A 22,785-nucleotide genomic window follows, 5' to 3' on the forward strand; every position below is an offset into this window, starting at 1 on the left:
ATGGCTATCCCAAAGGTAGTATGGCTTGGATATGTAATCCAAGTATGGTATAATAGCATGTAAGCCACCTTCAATACCATTGGAGCAAAATGTGAGACATAAGACCTTACTATGTTTAAGATGATAGTAGGAAGTCTGATTTACATGACTATCACAAGGCCAGACTTGAGCTATGTTGTTGGCATTATTAGTCAATTTATGCAAATGCCTAGAAAGCCTCATTTGTATATAGCTAGATGCATATTGAGGCATGTGAAGTTCACTTTACATCATGGACTTTTTTATGAGGCAAGTAAGGATATACAGGTGTTTGGATACGTAGATGCAGATTGGGCTAGTAGCATGTCAGATAGAAGATGCACGAGTGGATTCATGTTTTCCCTTGGTAGTATAGTAATTACATGGAGCAGCAAAACACAACCTATAGTTGCTTTATCGAGTATAAAGGCTGATTATAGAGGTACTGATATGACATCATGTGAGGTGGTATGGCTACAAAAGTTATTGGGTGACTTGGGGATGTGCAAGGAGATGGTCTAGTTGTCATTCACTATGACAATATGAGCGGCATATAGCTAGCTAGAAACCCAATGTTCCATGCTAGGACACATTAGGGGAGTTTTGAGGTCTCGAAAATGCCCTGTAAGAGATCCTAGAGAGAGAAAATAATTTAAGAAATAAAATCATTTTATAGAATTTTTAAAAGGTTTATATTTTGGTAAGTTAAAATATCAAAATTCGTTAATAAGTCATTGTCCTGATATTCTCGTGGTCACATCAAACCTAGAAATCTAGGTCACCATAAAGTTGGCAAGGTTGTCATAATGAAGATCTTACCTCTCCTCATTAAAGTGAAAAGTAATATTCAATTTGAATTTTGATGGATACTCGATTGCCTTCCTCCATCGTTTCTCTCTTCTTTTTTTCTCCTCCTTAATAGTCTCTTCTTTGTTTTCATTCTTGCTTCTAATCATATCCTTAGCTATGGATCAATCACCCAATGATCTCTGTAACTCAGCTACGGATCAATCATCCAATGATCTCTGTAGCTCTCATAAAAGACCTCTCTATCATCTTCATATTGAGTTGGATAGTGAGTATGAACCAATAAGAAAGAGAATAAAATCTATCACGGTTACAGAGTCTATGAAACATATACTGAGGTTTGAAGGAAAGAAGAATATTGATCTTTGGTTAGATGGAAAGCTATATCCCAAAGATCCTAGCAGAAATAGCACTTTTCCTTTCTATAATAGCTCATCATTAATGAGGTTTATTGGTGATGGCTACAATGGATTTTTAGGTTATACACTTAACCTTGTTGTGCAAAAAAGGATATCCTTGGACTAGAGAATCATCTTTTGATGAAACACAATGTAGAGTTGTTGTAGAAGCTGGAGGATTGTCAACAAAAAATTCATTCATTGGAAAAGCGTATCAAAGATTATCAACGAAAGCAAACTTTATTAGGGCTTCGAAATCGACAAAGAGCTCTTAAAAATATTGAGAATCTCAAACGAGGAGGAGGAGGCTGTGGTAAAAGAATCCAAGCAGCAAGGTATATTTTTTTCACTTGAAAAATCTTAAATATGGATTTATTTAAATTACTTGCATTGATTTGTGATGTTAATTTTGCTTAGATCTCTTCTACAACCAAATGCAAGTGAAAGAGATTCTTTAAAAGCAGCTCAGTTTTATTATCATCTTCTTCCTTCAGTAGTTTCAAAGGATATTTTGGAGAAGAAGAAATTTAAAAAGGCAAAGAAACAATGCTTGGAGTCACTTGTAAAGGATCATTCTTTGGATTCTGAGTTAGTACAGAAGACACTGGATAGTATTGGTATCAGTCGAGATGCTTATATGTAACTTTTCCAGCTTTTACAATCAAATATGAAGCAAGGACAGGTACGCAATTGCATACTTCCGAAGCCATTTGTGGTTAGGACTATCAAACAGAGAGTTAATAACAAAGTGATGGGGATTGTAGGTGAGCCTTTTCATATCAAGGCTAGCTTCAAGGGCAAGAAAAAGGAGGTTACATTCAATGAATTTAACAATATTTTCCTTGACTTGCCCACCCTACAATGCTTAATGATCAAATTTTATGACTTGTTAGTAGCAGAGGCACAGGGAGTGGCTAGATTTGTGATTAAACTTGATGAAAGTGAGATTCTGAAATGTAAAAAACTGGAGAGAATCTCTATCACCTTGATGAATAGAGCACTTTCGTCAGGTCATTGCAATCACTCAACATCATTTAGTGTTCAATCTGAATATAACATCTGGTGGCTAGGAGCATTTGAGGTAGATACTGAGAATTTTGATATACTATATTGGGTTTTTCATCAAACATCAATACCTAATGTTATTCAAAGGCAACAAGCAGGAGAAGAGCTATTTGTTGAAGGATTTGGGAACTACAGGATTGAGTGGCACATAGCTGGTGACCTAAAGACACTCAAATGTATGTATAATGTATCAAAGGGAGCCAAGTCGAGATCTCCTTGCTTATACTGCATGTCACCAGCTACTGCAGAGTTAAACTCAAGCAATTGGAATAGAGCTCCCTCTAGGCACAATAAGGATCCACAATTTAAACAAGTCTTGGACATTCCTTTAGCGAATGCCCATATTTGTACACTTTATGCACTTTGCAGGATAATTGAAAAGCTTGTTCATCTCTATATAGGATTTGGATGGAAGCTGAAGCCATTATCAACTAGAACAGATGCTATAACAAAGGTTGAAAAAGTTCTCTCTGCAATTGGTTTGCATGGTGGCAATGTTGTTATTGAACCAGATCTTCAGAAGTCTAAGGATGGTAATTGTGTCCCAAAAAAACCATCTATTGGTGGAGTGAAGGCTAGAAGGTTTCTAGGCTTTCATGGGAGACTTGGCAAGATAAACTCGAGAAATGGTGGCTCAACTATTAAATTTAATCAGTGGAAATCCCTACATAATGCAGTTAAGGATCACACTAATAGTGGACAATCTCGGAATAGAAAAGCTAAAGTTTGGGAAACACTAGACAAAGTGTTTTTTTATTGTGATAAGATTGAATGGAATGATGATGATCTCAAATACTTTAAAAACCAATTGAACCTTTTCAAAAAGGCGATGACAGAAGTTTGGGGTGATCAACACTTTACTCACTATATGGTAAGAAGTTTGTATATGTTTGTTTCTTCATTGTCAAACTCATATAATGTTTTTTAATAACTTTCTTTATTTGTTGACTATGCAGCATATTCTATACAACCATGCTCCATACTTTATTAAACAATATGGATCTCTATCTATCTGGTCAACCCAAGGTATGGAAAAATCACATTATCAAGCAAGAACAAAATATTTCAGACACACAAGACATGGAGGTGGAAGACACAAAGCCAACAATTTATTAGAGGTCTTTCAATGGTTCTATCGACAAATTTGGCATAAATTCAAGCTTAAAGATACAACCACATCAAGCAATACATCATCTTTAGCAAGGACTATACAAATTGTTACCCAAAGAAGAAAAGATAGATATTTAAATTCTTATGCAAAGCAAAGATTTACAGAATGGTTACAAACCAAACAAAGAGTTGGGAAAAGATGGGTTTCAAGAAACCCTTAATCTTTGGCATCTTCTAGTCTGATTGTGTTGCAGAAGAGTCCTTAGTTTCAGGCACCTCAACAGGGCCTTTAGAGGAGTCCTTGGTTTCAGGTAGCTCGATAGGGCCTCTAGAGGAATCTTTTGTTTCATCCCACTCAATAAGACCTCTGTATTTCAAAAACTCATGTTTTCGATAGCCTAGAAAAAGCTTCATATTCTTACTATCTCCTACATAAGAGAGCAAATAGGAGCCAAGAACTCCAAAATATCCAGCTCTAGATCCATTGTATCCAGGCATGAAGCCAAAAACTCTTATGGCTTCTTCCTTCTCCACTAAAATGATCTTGTCCAAACCTCTGCTGAAAACTTGAGATCCAATTACCTTTGAGATAGCTCTCAAAGCCATCATTGGTAGACTTGGAGAGCTTGACAATCTACTATGATATATTACAATTGTTTGATTATTTAAAATTTCCAATATAATGGCCAAGGCTTTGATTTTTTCCAAGCTTCATTGGCCTAGAGCCCTTGGCCCTTCCAAGAAAGTTGTCCACATCTTCAATCTCAATCTACACAACAAACCACAATAGTACAAGATATAAGATATTTATCTATAATGCACAATAAAGTCTAACATAAACTCAATGGGTAACTTCGAATTATATTTCATACCTTAGGGTGTTCGTCTTCTTCAAGAAGACTATCATCATAAAGATTTATTGAACTCTTGGGCTTCTCATCTGATGGAGACTTCAATCTCTCTTCACACCCTACATCATCAATATGAAGTTTCTTCTGGACTTGCAAGAACTCTTCTTCTGTAGGTAGTCCCCCCCTTTTCGTATTCTATGATCTGATTAATACATGTATGAAAGGCTATAGAGCTGTCTTGGAAATTCTCTCCCTCAACATCAAGACTTGCTAGTGGTTCTTGTTCATAACCTATAAAATTCATGTCATTTTTGCCCCAACCTGCAAGGATTGCTAAGCAATAATCTTCTCTAAGATCAAAAAGATGTTGAATATCATTTAGCAACACATATCTCTTCTTGTTGATAAGATAAGTGGGAAATGTTGGAACACATGCAAGAGGACCTTCTTCATCAACCTGTGCACTTGGCTTGATCTCCTTTTCTTCCACCATTGTGATATTGTCACTCTTGAACAAACCTACATCAAAACCTTGGACAAGTTGATTCTCAACATCTTCTTGGAACATCTCCTCCTTCTCTTCGACCTCCTTATCCATACTTGCAATATCCTCTAGCTTTCCCTATTGGTTTATATCTGGAGAAGAATTTTCCATGTACTGAAGATACACAATAAATCCAACGTCCTTGTGGATCAGAAGGCATTGGCGTTGATACCTGCGGAAAGGGCAACATGTTTCTCTCTTTCTGAATTCCTCATCAATGAGGTTGAACCTGCCTAGCAAAGTTGACCTGGATGTACTGGTAGCTCCCATGACATCACTATAATGAACAAATCCATTGACTTCCAAACCTTGCCCATGTCTATCATAAAAACATATGTACTCCTTAAGTTTATCTTCAAGATCCTCCAATAACTCCTTCAAATCAAAAGGAACATTGAAAATTTCCCTGATATAGCTAAACTTGGAAGAATTTCCAGTGGTGTGTAAGAAATCAAAGAGCCTATCATCATAAGTCTCCATTAGCTCCTCCTCATCCATTCCTTCCAGAGATAGCTTCCTCTTTGTCATCTTGACCAGCAAAAGATTTACCCCTGAAAACAAAGCAAAATGGCAACAATATCCAATAAAACAAGATGGAACCATGGAAAGAGGCCCCAAAATTGCATTTTTCAAGACAAAAAATAAAAAAAGGAGAAATTTTTTTAGTTGACCGGTGAAACGCGAAAAAAAGGTGTTCAAGGCAAATGCCGATGAAGAAATCGCGTTTCACCGGACACTACTTGAAGACGAAAGTTATTTCAATATCTCACCAGTGAAACGCGATACTTAGCAAAATACCACTAACAAATATCTTATTTCGCGTTTCACCGGTCAAAAGATGCAAAACAAGAAGAGAAACATAAACTATGAATTAATTCTATTGAAACAGAGAAATTTATGATAAAATCATTTTTGGAAAAGCTATGCTCCTTTCAAAAGATACAAAGCACATAACATCTGTAATTTTTCAAGTGTTATTAAAAATTCTTTCTATATTAATCAAATTGATTTTGTTAAAATACTTGTAATAATAAAAAATTGTTACCTATCAAAGATTGTTGAACTGCTCTTCACACAGGAAGCAAGGACCTTGAAGGGAAGTCGAGACGAAATTTTGGGAAAAAGGAAGACAATATCAGAGAAATGGCTTCGAAAAGCTTTTATATTGACTGTTAAGCATGTGGTGATAGTTCCAACGAAAAAGTTTGTGTAATGATGGAAAAATAAACGCGATCGCAAATTTGGATGAAATTTCCAATATTTTTGCACGCACGAAATACCTCAGAATACGTGCACACGTGTCTCACTTAATACACCGTATCAAATTCCTCAGAAGACGTGCGCACTCCCTTTTTTCGAGAATACATCACACGTGTGTTACTTAACACTTCGCCAAGTAATGCTTGTACCATCGATGAAAAAATTACTCGTTTAGTTGAATATGCTATGAATAGATCCCTACCCCTTGTGGTTGTCTGTGCCTCTGGAGGGCACGCATGCAAGAAAGAACGTTGAGTCCAGTGCAAATTCACCGCCTTCGCCTTTCACCGCATTTCTAGCAAGCAAAAAACATTCCCTACTCTGCCTTCGCCTTTGGTGTTCCTTCCAATCTCTATGCATTTCATCTCTTCCCCAATAAAGGAAACCTTCGAGCACATTCTCGTGATCAGGCTGTGATTGTGAAGAACATATTCGCGTTTCACCAGACCTATGACAAATTTGGTTCTAAAGGAATTTTTCCCAGCAAAGCTCCAAAGAAGGTATGGTTTTCTGCATCCTCCTTTTCAATAACAAGCTCCATTTAATGCATTTTTTTGATACTTTTCCTTAATCTTTTATATTATTATGAGCTTATCAGCACTACAAAAGAATTTTTTCCATAATGTGAGCATTCCTTAATGTTGTGGAGATTTAAGGAAATCCTTCAAACTTTTTCCTTAATTCTATGGATATTTTAGGTAATTTTAAAAGCATTCCTTAGATCAAATCTTTTTTTTTCTTTGTTTTGTCAATTACTTTGCTATTTATGAGTTGTCCGGTGAAACGCGAAAAGAACATGCTTCAAGGAGGCCTCTTGTCTAAAATTCGTGTTTCACTAGACACAATGGACAAGAAGTCCGGTGAAACACGAAAAGAACATGCTGCAAGGAGGCGGCTTGCCTGACACTCGTGTTTCACTGGACATGCAGCATGGATGCCTCTTGTCTGAAACTCGCGTTTCGCTGGACATACTGGACAAGAAGTAACATGTCTTTTTTTGGCAGATGGCTAGGACTAAGGCAACAGCAAGGAAGGAGAAGATTGATCCTAGGGGCTTAACATCAAAGATTCATCAATCTTCAAAGCCTCAGAAGCTCTCTAGAAAGTCAAAGCCAAAGAGAAAGTTTTCTCAAAATGTCAGGTTCCTAAGGGAGATTAGGAAGGCAATAAAGGCTCTTGACAATGCAATTCCAAAGTTGTCTTTTCAGAGGCTTGTCAGGGAGATTTGTGACAAATATAGTTTGGATAGTTTCAGATGGACAAGAACAGCCCTTAATTGTATACAAGAAGCCATAGAGGACTTTTTAGTTGAGTTTTTTCAAGATGCCTATATTTGTGCTGCTCATGCTCATATGCTCACACTCATGGACAAGATAGAGTTGATTAAAAAACATTGCTTATCCACAAGGTCTATTGCAATCAAGCTCCAATGAGAACTAAAAGAAATCATATCTCAACAAATTAGTAGGATAAAATCTCAAAAACTCTAATAGAATATTGAATCACTTACTTTTCATTATATGGAATTATAAGGAGCTCCAAAGTATCGAAGTAAATCAGATTGAACCACTGCTCAACAAAACTTGTATCAAGCTCGTTCCTCATAAAGAATGAGATAGATGGATCAAGAACCTCAATTTTTTGTTGCATATCCAAAGGAAACTCATGCATTACACACCTAGAAAAGGCATAGAAATAGTGAGTATAAACAAGAAAATCCTTATTGTTAAAAAAATATCAAAAAGTATAAGTAATTATGGGTGGATATACCTTAGGCCAACAAGAATAATACTGTTATTTACTTCTCTTCTTTTATCCTTAAGAATATGAACACATGCAGTATCAAAGGAGATAACCTTAGTTCTTTTGCCTAAGTCACCAGGTAAGAAACAAAACATAGTGAATCCTTTTGGATTAGCTGCTTCAAGAAGGGTGGCCAGCTCATTTTCAAAGGACTCTAGTTGCTCTGCTTCCCTTTCTTCATCCCTTTGCCTCCTATACTCTCTCCATTTATCTGCATGTTCCTCTTTAGCTTTCTCCTCTTTTTCATGTTGCCTTGTATCCCTCTCATGGGTGACATCCTCAACCCTGAGACCAGAATCATCTTTCTTTCTCCTAGCTGGGGGCACATTAAGGATATTAAATGTGTTCACATCAGTGAGGGGAATTGGCTCAAGGACCTTTGAAAATCTATATCTTAGCCTCCTAAGAATTACCATTTTATATATAGAGGTGTCAAAAGATTAATTTAAGAGCTAGAGAAAAGACCCCCTATGCCGTCTGATTTTCTTGCAACAATGCAATATAGACAAGTTGCGGTAAGTTATTGATTAAAATAATTGAAACAAAAGTTTATTCTATGAACTACCATCCGTCCTCTTTATAGATTTACTTTGCGTTGGTGGTTGCAGTGTCCCCATCATGACGATAGACATTCTTGTGGCTGGAGGGTGATTGCAAATGCTAGAAGAATGGTTAACTTTGTTTATCTTAATGATGATAAACATGTAAAGGTAATATGAAAGATGCTAAACTTTAAGATAGATATTAATTGCAAATAGTCCATTGATAATAAAAATATAGTCTATTGTAAGAACAATAATGAACTAAAACTCTTTTTTCTATAAATGTGTGACAGTTTTCGAAGGATTGCTATGCATCTGAGCATGTTTGGTACGCCAGAGCAAAACTCTTGAAGTATATAATGATCAATTGTATACAACCAACAACAGAGATTGGTGGGGATTTGCACCATGAAGGAGATGCAGTGCCTATAACCACGGAAGGCGAAGCCACAACTTCAATACCTTTACCCACACCTTCTATACCCAATACATCAAAGAAAGGAAAAAGGACTCCTAGAGAGGATAGTTCTCCAAAAAAGAAATAGCTTTGCCATATCGCCTTGTAAGCCTTCATATATAGAAATTTGCCCTTCAGCCCTTGTATATCTCATAGAGATGGCAGATAGACATCTGCTACAAAATTTGTACATATATTTTATATTGATAGTAAAGATATCTTTTCTTGAATGTCATTGCAGTGTATATTATTTTCTCTCCTTTTCGATATCTGCAAAAAAAAAAATACAAATGTTTGTTAGTTAGGAAGTGAGATCTTGATATACATCTAACCAGATATAATATGATGTGAAAACTTACTCGTTTCTTGTCAAATTGGAATACAAAGGAGCATGGTAGTTCAATGTCTTCATTTTGTAAATCCATCCTCACTTGATGTAGCGTACATGATTTCCTGATCTTTAAGATTGCAATAATATCCTCGTTGAACCAAATATCAAGATCCACTATAGGATCTTTGCTGAAATCATTAAGATTCTGGTCTAAAGCAACTAGACTACTACCAACAAAATGCCATTGACTATAGCAAAAGCTAATGATAAAATTTTGAGTAGCAATCATATATTTACAAGCTATAGAGTCTTGATCTATCTTACATATAATTTTTCCTTCTGTCCTTGTATCCCATCCTTCATCAACAAATTGTATGATATGATCATATGTTAGTCTCTTCACTGAAAGCATGGTTTTTGTTATTCTTATCTCCATATTAGAGAAGAAATCAATAAGTATATTAATAGGCATAAACAAAGTAACTTTGCTTAGCCTACTTGAGATATTAGATTTTAGTGCTTTCTGGATCTCAAAAAATATCTTACATCTATAGCCCTCACTAGTAGCTGGACTTGGCAAAGGCCACTCAAAGCTTGAAAAATCTGGCAAAGGAAGAAGGTTTATTGATCCCCATTGGCAATGCCGCATAGGAATAACATAAGAATGGTCATAAAAGAATATTCCATTCTCTGCAAGCTCTGTCTTCTTTCTGCCTCTATACATTTCTTCTCCAATTGAACCATGTATAACATCAATAACATCAATAATAGACTCCACTGGTTGCCATTCCTCAAGATTAGAGGGATAGACATCTACAAGACAAACAAATATTATAATGGAAAAACCTAAACCATGTTTAAGAAAGGAAAAACTTTAAGAATCAAATTTTTACAATTTGGTCTATGCATTGGAAGCTTTGAAGATCCAGGTTTCAAACACAGCTCTCTATGCATGAACATATGTTGCACTAGTACCTCTTTGATGCTATTCTTATTTGCTCCAAGCTTAAAATCTTGGATTCTGCCCTTCCTAGTAGAGATAAACAGGCTCTCATGTCTTTACCTTTTTCCATGTTTTGCTTGTTGCATGGTGATCCAACTACCTTTGCTAATGATAGTAGGAATCCATCTTCCATCAGTTTGGAATGAGTTAAATACTGATATGGATGTGATTTGGGAGCTTGGATGCCTTGTTGAAGGTCGAATTTCTGTATCCATGGTAGAAGAGAGAGAGACATGCATAGAGAGAGAGAGAGAGAGAGAGAGAGAGAGAGAGAGAGAGAGAGAGAGAGAGAGAGAGAGAGAGAGAGAGAGAGAGAGAGAGAGAGAGAGAGAGAGAGAGAGAGGACTAGGCTACCATAACGGAGGGAAAAACAATAGAGGATAAAAGAAAGGAGGGAAAAAACTGAGCGCCATGCTTTTCACTAATTTGAATTTCGATTACATCAGTCATTATCATTAATTTAGAAACTTCATTAAATAAAAGTAGCCGAGACTCTATACCATTAATGCAAAAGATGTCATAATCACGAATATAAGAGACTAAAAATAGATAATAAAAATACAAATTCGTAATATTATTATATTTATATATTTTTGTAGAATGATTTTTTAAATTTTTTAAAATAGAAGTTCTGTTACGGAGGCTTTGCTCTTATTGATCTAGAGCACTCTCTCTCCACATCCTAAAAGGCATTTTCGAGACCTCAAAACTCCCCTAATGAAACACATTGAGGTGCACTACCACTTTGTGAGAGAGTGTTGGGGGTAAAGGCGCCTCCGTCTAGCCGCCCGTGTATTACTACACTGACAGTACCTGCCACTGCACACTACAGGTGGCGGGTGCCCGTTACAGTCACTTATTCTTTATTAATTTAGTGATAGTTTGAATAAAGGAAGGCCTGGCCACACATTGTGGTTGTTGGAGTTCCCATTTCTTGTCTCTCTCTTTCTTGCTCTTGCTCCATCCCGACAGCCATAGCCGACTCCCTTGACCGTCACTCCTCGGCTTCCCGAATTTCCTCCCGGCCTATTGAGGCACCCTCAAGCCCTTCATTTAGAGGTATTCAAGCATTCTTTTGAGGGTTTACTTTAGTTCATAGGTTGCAGGAAATAGAACAGCCATTGTTGAGCTTCCCCATGGAGGTTTGAAGCTCTCTCTCTCCACTTGGTTTGCTGAGGCTTGTTAAGCCTATTGTAGGCCACCCTTGGCACCCATTTGAGCCCCCCTTCCATCTCATTAAGCCCACATGGTTCAGCAACATCTATAGGAGAAAATGCACCAGTTTTCAGCATGTTCTTGACAGTAGCCTCACACATTTCATATCTAGCTTCTTCCCTAGGCCATTGGGCACTTCAAAAGGGTCTCATTTGATGCCTATACATATGCTTGGAGCTTGGTATTGAATCCTTGAGCACTAACATTGACTTGGGTCTAATTTGGCACTGTTTTGGGACTATCATAACAGTCCACATGTAGTTTATAACAGTGCTACAGTGACATTTGATGTTTATCCTTGCCCGACATTGCTATTTGATGCCCAGTTGGTGATGCCTATTGATTCGAGGATGCATGCCTATTGATTTGCCACCATTTTGGAGCTGATTTTGATGCTGAAATATTCATTTTTTCATAGTGAATCTCTTATGTACATAGTTGGGCTGAAGCTATGCCTATGCTATTTGGGCTATGTTTCGAGCATACATAGTGATGTATTGACATTTGGGGACCGACTTTGAGCTTGGCTTACACTCTGGATCATTGATTGAGCATGAGCTCGGCTTTGGAAAGCATTTGGATGCTCCGTCTTTGATGCAGTTATGGCATGCTTTGGTCTATGCTTGACCGCCTTGACCGCCATTACAAGTTATGTCACCTATGCATGCTAGTTACATTGTTTGGAGCCGCTTGCTACTAGAGCTTTGTCTTGGCTTGACTTTGGATTCCTGGAGCTTACTTGGGCTATTTATTGGCTTGCCAGAGTTACATTTGGGATGTACATGATGTCTATGGATGCTACATATGGATGCTCTACCGCCTACATGTTCAGGATGTATCATTGATGCTTGATCTTGGACACTTGTAACTAGTGCTTGTACATGCTTTGTTTGAGCTTTGTTGCTTGATATTTATGGCTTTTGTGCTAGTGGGAGCGTCTTTGGATGCTTGATAGACATTGAGCAAGCGGTCTATGGTATTTGAGCTTTTGAGACTATTTGGGATTTCTTACCCTTTGGGATGATGCATGGTTCATATGTCTTGGTTCCTTCTGATGCTTATGAGCTGACTCTTTGACTTGGGTCCCTTTCCTTGTGAGTTGACACCTACTTGTGTCAAGTCTTGGTAGAGGCAAGCACACTTTGCTTCATTGACTGAGAGGTGTGCCTACTCACTGGCAGATATTTCATGACATGTTCAGGTGTTGGATTCATGCTTCTCAACTGTCATATGTCTATGTTATGCCCGCATGATGTTGGTTATGGTCTTGGTAGTATATGATTGACTTGGGATCCGCTTCTGACACAATTAGCTCTCATTTACTAAAATCTGTCATTTATTACAACAAGTTGAAATCTGTAGATTTTGAGCACTTTTCTGAGGGTGATGCTTACTATTTGATGTTATCTTGGTCATATTTGGTGGACACGTGCTTCTCTTGGTAAAATCCACTCTTTCAGCTAGTTTTAGAAGTGGTTTTAGTGCATTTTTTGCTAATTACAGCAACCTGCAATTTTTCCTTTTTGGATTGGTTTGGGATAGTATGGCTGGTCATCTGAAAGACACAGCTCTCTTTAACATTGCCAAGTTGGATGGTACCAACGATGGGTATTGGAAGTCCCAAATATGGCAGGTTTTGGTGCAGAAGTTGTAGATTAAACCCTTGCATTTCAAAGGTGTCAAACCTGAGGATATGGATGATAATGTTTGGATGGAAGTTGATGAGCTATGCAAGTCTACCATTATTTTGTCACCCTTAGAAGAGATCCATCATAATGTTGTTGAAGATGAGAATCAGAGTGCATGTGATTTATGGGAGAAGATTCAAGAGCTCTATGCGCAGCAGAGTCCTACGTCACAGATGTATTGGCTGAAGCAGTTAATGGACCTTCGCATGAAGGAGGGGACCTCCCTTTCATCTCATTTCAGTCAGTTTCATGCTATCATGAAGAGTTTGTTGTCACATGGTATTGAGTTCAAAGACAACTTGCACCCATTGTTTCTGCTTGGCACCTTGCTTGAATCATGGGATGTCTTCCGTGCTGCCATATGCACGAACAAGCTTGATAGGTTGAAAATCAAAGATGTTGAGAGTGCTTTATTGATTGAGGAAATCAACAGGAGAAACAATGATGCTTCCTGCTCTTCACATGCATTGACCATTAGAGGTGGTAGAAATGGCAGGCATGATAATGATCATAAGGGCAGGGACTCTCAGAAGTCTAGGTCCAAGTCATGTGGTCGCAGTAAGTCCCGTGGATGGAAGTCTCATCTTACCTGTCATTATTGTGGGAAATCATGACATATTAAGCCGTAGTGCCATAAAATGTGCGATGATAAGCGCAAGGAAAAGGGAAAAGATAAAGTGCAGGAAAAGTCTTATGAGCATAGCAAAGTATCTGCAAAGTCTAGTGTGAAGATAGAAGAGGTTAATGTCATGCAGGCCACTGATTCAGATGACGATTACATACTTACAGCTTCTTCATGCAATGCCTTATAGACTTCTAAGATACACTCTATGTATGCGAAGTGTTGGATCTTGGATTCGAGTGTGTCCTTCCATGTGACACCCTGTAGAGATTGGTTTCATACCTATCGTACCATGTCTAGTTCTGTGTGTCTTGGTGATGACAGGTCTCTTGACATTGTGGGCATTGGAGATGTTAGGTTGCAGTTTCCTTCTAGCAGTTCTTTTGTTTTGCATGATGTACGCCATGTACCTACGTTGACTCACAGCCTTTTGTCAGCTGGACAGCTTGATGATGCAGGGTATTTTGTCTTTTGGAGACTCTTCATGGAAGATTACTCGTGGTAGGCTTGTACTTGCAAGAGGTGCCAAGTCTGGCAGCCTCTATCCCTTACTTGTATCAGGAGCTACATTGGATCATGTTTTGTCTGTGGGTTCTTTGGCATGCTCATTTGGGGCATATGTCTCTTAAAGGAATGAAAATGCTCCATGCTTTGCAGTATCTTCTGCCTTTTGACTCTTCGCATTTTGATTCTTGTGATCATTGTTTGTATGGCAGGCAGACTAGAAATACGCATAAAAAGTCTGGTAAGAAACACATGGGTGAGCCCTTGGGTCTTGTACACTCATATGTATGTGGGCCCATGCCCTGTCAATCACTTGGTGGGGCAAAGTACTTTATTACTTTCATAGATGATTACTCACGTAAGGTTTGGGCTTATCCTATAAAGAGAAAATCCGATGTCTTAGACACATTTCAGCGTTGGCTTGCATTGGCAGAAAACCAGTCTGGGAAAAGGCTAAAATGACTAAGATCAAATAATGGGGGTGAGTATGTATCACGTGATTTTGAGCAGTTTTATGATGAACGGGGTATTAAGTGTCAGTTGACCGCCCCTTACACCCCACCCCAGAATGGTATGGCAACTGAACGCATGAATAGGACCATTCAGGAAAGGATCCGTAGCATGCTTAGCCAGGCTGGCTTATCGCAACACTTTTGGGTTGAGGCAGTTACTACTGCAATGCATCTCATTAACAAGTCACCTAGCAGTGGCATTGAATTTCAGGTTGCAAAGGAGGTATGGGCAGACAAGCCCCCCTCTTATGATCATTTGTGTGTCTTTGGCTATGAGGCATTCTGCCATGTGCCCAAGGACAAATACAATAAGCTGGATCCTAAGAGTGTCAAATGCATTTTCATTGGATATGGAGATGCATGAGAGATGGGTTACCCTCTATGGAATCCGCATGCGTGGAAAGTGATCTACAACCATGATGTCATCTTTTATGAGGAAAAAATGCATATGCAGCTTGAAAAAGTGGTTGAGGTACGCAGAGTTAACTTTTAGGAGGAGCCCCCTACTCTCGTTCAGCCTACTCCACGGCCTGCTAGATAGCATGCAGTATCACCTGATGCTCATGGCCCAGATGCTAGACATGCTGATGCTAGACAAGATGTCGGTCAGGTAGCAGAGCCTGGGTTGAGGCATTCTACTAGAGATAGACGACCTCCTACCGTTTTGTCCCCTTTATGGATTATGTATTGGTAACAAATGCAAGAGATCCTCTTACTTATGATGAGGCTATGCGCAGGGGTGATTGTCACTCTTGGGAGAGGGCTACGTAGTCTAAGCTTGACTCATTTCATAAGAATAAGACTTGGGATTTGATTTCCTTTCCTCAGGGTAAGAAGGCTTTGCCATGCAAGTAGGTGTACAAGCTGAAAAATACCCCTGGACACCCCAAGCCAACATACAAGGCTCGATTGGTTGCTAAGGGTTTTAAGCAGGAGCATGGTGTTGACTTTGATGAAGTCTTTTCTCCTGTCGTCAAGATGACCACCCTATGCTTAGTCTTAGCCTTGGTTGCACAGCTTGACCTGGACTTGTACCAGATGGATGTCAAGACGGCTTTTTTACATGGGGACTTGCATGATGAGATTTACATGGAGCAACTTAAGGGCTTTGCAGACCCTGGCAGGGAACACCTAGTGTGCAAGCTAAAGAAGAGTCTATATGGCTTAAAGCAGGAACCTAGGGAATGGTACCATAATTTTGATGCATTCATGCAGTCACAGGGCTACAGCCGCAGTGCTATGGATTCATGCTTGTACACGAAGAAAGCCCATGATGGTTCTTTACTGATTTTGGTACTCTATGTGGATGACATGCTTTTAGTAGGGACAGCTCATGAGGATCTCGATGATCTTAAGGCTCAGCTCAAGAAGATCTTTGAGATGAAAGATCTGGGACAAGCCTCTCATATACTTGGTATGTGCATCACGCGCAACAGATCTCAGGGACTCCTCTATTTGTCGCAGAGGGAGTACATACATAAAGTCCTTGGGCGCTTCCACATGCAAGATGTTAAGCCTATTGGCTGTCCATTACCTTCTCATGTGAAGGTTTCACATGTCGATTGTCCGCAGATAGATGAGCAGAGGACTGACATGGCCAAGATTCCCTATGCATCAATTGTGGGCAGTCTTATGCATGCCATGATAGCCACCCACCCAGATATTGCTTTTGTAGTTGGGGTTGTGGCATGTTATATGGCTACACCTGGCAAGAAACATTGAGATGTCGTGAAGGGTATCATGAGATACCTGAAAGGCACAGCAGATATGTGTCGTTGTTATGGTAGCCAGAATACAAGAGTCGTGGGGTACACTAACTTTGATTATGCAGGACATGCAGATAGTAAAAAGTCCACTTCTGGCTATGTGTTCACTTATTCCGGAGGGGCTATCTCTTGGATGTCCAGGGCGCAGAAGTGTATATCCCTTTCTATTATAGAGGCCGAGTATATTGCAGCCATAGAGGCTTGCAAGGAGGCTATCTGGTTAGGCCGTTTGATTGCATACCTTGATATGACAAATGCTATGCCTACACTGCATTCAGATTCTATGAGTACCATTCAGTTGGCCAAGAATTCGGTCTTCCATGCGAAGACGAAACATATTGAGGTGAGGTATCACTTCATTCGTGAGGTCATTGAGGACAAGTTTGTTAACCTTGTCAAAATTCTGACTAAGCAGAATCCTGCAAACTTGCTCACAAAAAGACTCACTACCGAGTACTTTTCCTTCCTTAGGAGATTGATGGGCATTGGATGAGATGACATCTTTTTCCTAATCCTATTGTACATGTGTATATATTGTATTGTCTTTTCTTTTTTCTCTCTCACTGGGGTAGATTCTCCTTTAAGTAGGAGGTTGTTGGGGGTAAAGGCGCCTCCGCTTAGCCACTCGTATATTACTACACTGATAGTATTCGTCATTGCACATTGTAGGTGGCAAGCGCCCCACAGTCACTTATTCTTTATTCTTTTAGTGACAGTTTGAATAAAGGAAAGCTCGACCACACATTGTGGTTGTTGGAGTTCCCATTTCTTTTCTCTCTCTTTCATGCTCTTGCTCTCTCGCCATAGCTCTCGCATGCAAGCTTCGATCCTTCTCACTTTCAGAGAGAAGGTACTTTTGCAGGAGATATTAACTTGGTATATGTCAGCACACATGATGAGATAGTTGACATTTTCACAAAGACATTGGGTGCAGAGAAGCTTTGAAAGTTTTGAAACTTACTTGGAGTTCCAGAGATAAAGTTGAGCTTGGGGGGGGTTGATATGGCAAGTCAACATGTGCAAACATTGATGATGGACCGCCTAGCTAGATGGGTTCACATGTCTACACTTAGCACATCAATAGTCATTATGATCCTCACATGGCCATTGACTTATCACTTATTATATTTAGATTTTTTCACCTACCTACAGCTCGCACAGTTATAGCTCCAATCGATTAGTATAGTCAATTATGCATTGTTCTTAGTAGGCCACTTTCTTTATGTTATATCTTATCTATACTTTACATTAGAGTGTGCGTGGAAGAAGAAAAAGAATTTAGGAAGAAAACATTTTGGCCTCCATCTTTCTTGTTGTATCATTGACTGAGCTTCCTCTTATGTGTATGGTGTGTGATTAGGATAGTATCTCAAGCAAGTCCCCCCACCATGTTTGGAGACAGAGAGAGGGAGAGAGAGTTTTCATAACATGGAGCCAAAAGCTCATGTATTATCTATTTTCTTATTATTCAGATAGTCACACCCATTTTTCAAGTAGCCTAATACATATGTCTCTAAGTAGGTCAAAAAACACAGCCCTAATAACCCCATCTAAGTCATAACACGAGCTACACATAGCTAGACACCTAGTTGTCATGTCGGGCATACATGCTACTTGAACTTGAAGTCTCAACACTCCCCCTCAAGCCGAAGATAGTAGCTATACGCCAAGTAGCTGTCTAAAGTGAGTGAACTTATCTTTACCTAAGGAGTTGGTAAAGTTATATGCTACTTGTTGATCTATCTTCACATGTAGGAGTTCCACCTTTCCTATAAGTACCATCTCACAAATGAAATGATAGTGTACTTCAATATGTTTTGTTCTGGCATGATAAAAATGATTTGTTACCAGAAGTATACTATTGAGGTTATCATAGTATAGTGTCACTGGAGCCTCTACTTGCATATCTAAATCTGCCACATCAATTTCAGCAACCAAGCAATCTTACATGTAGTCAAAGTTGCACCTCTGTACTCCGCTTCAGTACTTGATAGTGCAACAATCGGTTTCTTCTTACTACTCTAGCTGATCATCCCACTACCAAGACTGAATGCATAGCCACTAGTAGACTGACGATCATAAAGACATCCTGCCCAATCTGCATCAGTGTATCCAGTGAGCTTCAGGACCATATCTTTCTCATAAAACAACCCATGGTCTATAGTTGCCTTGACATATCGCATAATCTTTCTTACGGCATCTAGATGTGGTTTCCTGGGATTTTTCATAAACTGACTTATAAGCCCAACTACATAACTTAGATCAGGCCTAGTGATAGTCAAGTAAATCAAACTTCCAACCATCTACCTGTACATAGTGACATCTGTAATCTCAGCTCCACTATCTATGTCCAATTTGATATTCTGATCCAATGGTGTATTAAGTGGTTTACACTTAGTCATCCCATATTTTTTCAACATTTCCAAGGCATAATGTTTCTGCATCAACCGTAGTCCATTGGCTAAATTTATCACTTCAATGTCCAAGAAAAATTTCAGCTCACCTAGATCTTTCATGTCAAATTCAATTTTTAGCATACTCATCACATTCTATATTCCAATGTCATCATCACTTGTAATAATGAGATCATCCACGTAGATGACTACAATAACCAATCCTCTACCTGTCTTTTTAGCAAACAAACTGTGATCAACCCTTCCAACCATAAAAGCAAGACTTTGCAAGTAACTGCTAATTCCTACATGCCAAGCTCTTGGTACTTGTTTCAGCCCACACAAGGCTTTCTTTAGCTTGCAGACATAATGAGAAAATTGTGGTTGTAGATACCCTTCAAGTTGATCCATGAATATATCCTCTTCTAGGTCACCATTCAAGAATGTATTCTTTACATCCATCTGCTGCAATTTCCAACCCTTTGCTGCACCCAAAGTAATTACAATTCTAATGGTTGCCATCTTGGCCACAAGGCTAAAAGTTTCTTCATAATATAGGACATATTGCTGAGCACACCCTTTTGCAACCAGCTTGGATTTATATCTCTCTATGCTGCCATCAGACTTGCATTTGATTTTATACACCCATTTTCAGCCTATGGTCTTCTTACCATTGGGTAATAAAACAAGATCCCAAGTTTGATTTTCAGTCAATGCAACCATTTCTTTATCCATGGCTTTGCACCAATTCTTATCCACTACTGCCTCAGCAAACATAGCACGTTCTTTATACTCCATAATCTTTGTCATGTATGCATAGTGTTTTGTAGAATATCCACTGTATGTGAGTCTATCCACCACTGGGTATCTGATCCTCTGCGAGCGTCTCAACTGCAGTGCATTGCTTGGTTCCCCTCTTTCATGAGGCAGTACTACATACCTACTTTTTCAAGCACCATGTGTAAAAACAAGTAGAATACCAAGTTCACTATCAAGATTGTCAGTCCAATCATAACCAGAAGTCATCATACCAAGAGTCATCATGCTAGAAATATCATCAGTAATTTTTTCTTTTCCTCTGCTTTCTACCTCATTTCTCCCCATCACTGACATAGTGGTGTCAGTGGATGGTGATGCAGAGCTTCTTAGTCTGCCCATCCACAGAGATACACTAGCGGATCCACCACATGTAGGCCCAAAGACAAAGCACTCTACTGGGAAAAAATCGGAGAACCAGAGTCTAAAGGCATATTAGTAGTAGCAAGCACAATAGTAGATGATGCATACCATGAAGCCATTTCACCAAATATGACATCTCTGCTAAAAAATATCTCTCTAGTAGATGGATCATAACATTTATATGATTTTCTCTCCTGTGCATAACCAATGAACACACACTTGTGTGCTTTAGGATCCAATTTCTTACGTTTCTCATCAGGTATATGAACATAGGAAATATAGCCAAAAACTTTCATGTGACTTATGTCAGGCTTGTGCCCATAGAGTTTTTGGTATGGAGTCATGCCATGGATACCTGCATTGGGGGGTTCGATTCAACACATACATGGCTGTCATAACAGCCTCAGCCCAATAGTACAGTGGCATTTTTTTTTCATTTAGCATCACATGAGCAGTCTCCATAAGCACTCTATTTTTTCTTTCAGCCACACCATTCTGCTGTAGGATGTAACTACATGTGAGTTGCCTACAAATGCCATTTATAGCTAAGTATTTGTCAAATTCATTAGATATATATTCCCCACCAGTGTGTCAGATCTCAAGCATTACATGTAGCAGTCAAATTCCTTCTCAACTTTCCTTTTGAAATCTTTAAAAAGAAAAAACACTTCTTCCTTGTGTTTCAAGATATATACCCAGGTATACTGACTAAAATCATCTATAAAAGTCACATAGTATTTATATCCTCCCAAAGAGGCATTATGAGCTGGTTCCCACACATCAGAGTGTATCAATTGTAGCAGATCAGATTGACTTGGAGCATGTGAAGACTGAAGACCAGGTAGCAGACATCTTTACCAAATCACTTGGTAAAGATAAGTTCATTCACTTTAGACAGCTACTTGGAGTGATGCAGATGATTTGAGTTTTGTTTTTGAGCTTGAGGGGGAGTGTTAGAAATCAAGCTCACCGTCAGTGTGTCTTCATCTATGACCGACATCTATGACAGCTAGTGTGTACAGCTGTCTACATGTGACTACATTAAATAAGTCAGGTTAGTAGTCAGTCAGTGACCTGACTAGAGTTAGTCAGTCTAGTCTACATTTACACTAGGTCACTTTATCTTGTAGTGTGTGTGTGCTTTTCAGTTTAGTGTGTGGAAATGAAGGAATGAGCTTGAGAGCCTGAAGGCTCATGGATATGGAGTCTTTCCCTTTCTCTCTCTCTACTCTTTGAACAATTAACTCTCCTCTACAGTTATCTTTAGATCAGCTATTAAGTTTAGTCCCACCAAGAGCTTGGAGATGGAGGAGGCTTGAGGATGCTTGAGCTAGCATCTAGGATCGTGGAGCTACCGGAGTGCAAGAGAGAGGAGGGTACTTGATCGAGCATCAAGGTAAGCTCACCGCATTCGTAGGATCGACGACGCGTCAGCTAGGTGAGAGATAGCCATTAGATCTCGCTTGGAACGCTTGAATCAATAAGCGGTCCGTGGGTCTTGGCGGTTGAGCGAAAGCTCCCACAGTGAGCAATCGCTTCATTAATGAAATGAGTACCTTGGTCACTAACTAGTTCAATGCGGCACCCGAATCATGAGATCACTTGCTCCCAAAGAAACTTGGCGATAGTTCTATTATCATTCTTTCTCGTGGCTTGAGCGAAGCCCATTTTGTAAGGTAGTCCATTGCCGCAATGATGTATTTGGCTTAGGAGTACTATGTCATGGGAATGATTGGCCCAATGATGTCAATGCCCCATTTTTCGAATGGTTGGCATGCTATGACTAGGGTCAACTCCATCTTGTCTTTACGAATAGGAACCTTAGTCCTTTTACACTCATCACAATGCTTTACAAATTTAGCAACATCATAGAATAGGGTGGACCACCACAGTTGAGATTGTAGTACCTTGCGGGCCATAGTATATCCACTGAAGTGTCCTGAGAGTAGATTTTTAGAGGCTATTTTGAAGCGGAAAAGAGCCCGAGACGCCATAAAAGATAGAAACCCAACGCAAGTCTCAATTTATCGATCGGAGTCTATTTAACATCCCATTTAATCCCCGCAAGGTTTCATGTTATGAGGTAGCTATGTGATTTGGGAGCCAAAAAGTACATGACCGAGGCCAAGTTTATAGATTTCGACATCACGAAGCTAGTCGGCCAAATGGATCTCAACTCCGGGCTCAGTTGTCCCACCAAAATGAAAAAAAATCACTTTGCCAAAAGTGTGAAACATCCAAGCATGATGCCAGGAGGCATATTCCATGCCAGGAGGCATATTCCACGGTGGATTCCGTGAGGTTTTGTGGTGGATTCCGTAAAATTTTATTACCGAGGCTCATACACAAAGTGGATTCTTTGTGTGAAAAGTCGATGGGGATGCCTATCCTTTTCGAGCATTTTATTAATTTAATGTGTAAGTGAGTGATTCCATAGCGGGTGATTCCGCAAAATACATATTTAAATTAATAAATGTTTATGAGTTTAGAGTGCGCACTCGTAATAAATTAAGGTTAGGATTGATTTCTAACCAATTTATTTTTGTAGCTGAAGGCTGCTAGGTATTCACTTTTGTCGGTTTAATTGTATTATTTTTCTAACAATTGTGAATACTTCAGTTGATGTGTAGAGCAAGCAGCGGTGGCAGTGGGAAGCATTGGAGGATAGCGTGTATTCAAATTATCATCAATTTTTGATGGCCGCGTATCTTAGGCAT

Source organism: Lygodium microphyllum, chromosome 6 (assembly GCF_053477565.2).
Source record: "Lygodium microphyllum isolate KBCC chromosome 6, Lygodium_microphyllum_v1.1.10, whole genome shotgun sequence".
NCBI lineage: Eukaryota > Viridiplantae > Streptophyta > Polypodiopsida > Schizaeales > Lygodiaceae > Lygodium > Lygodium microphyllum.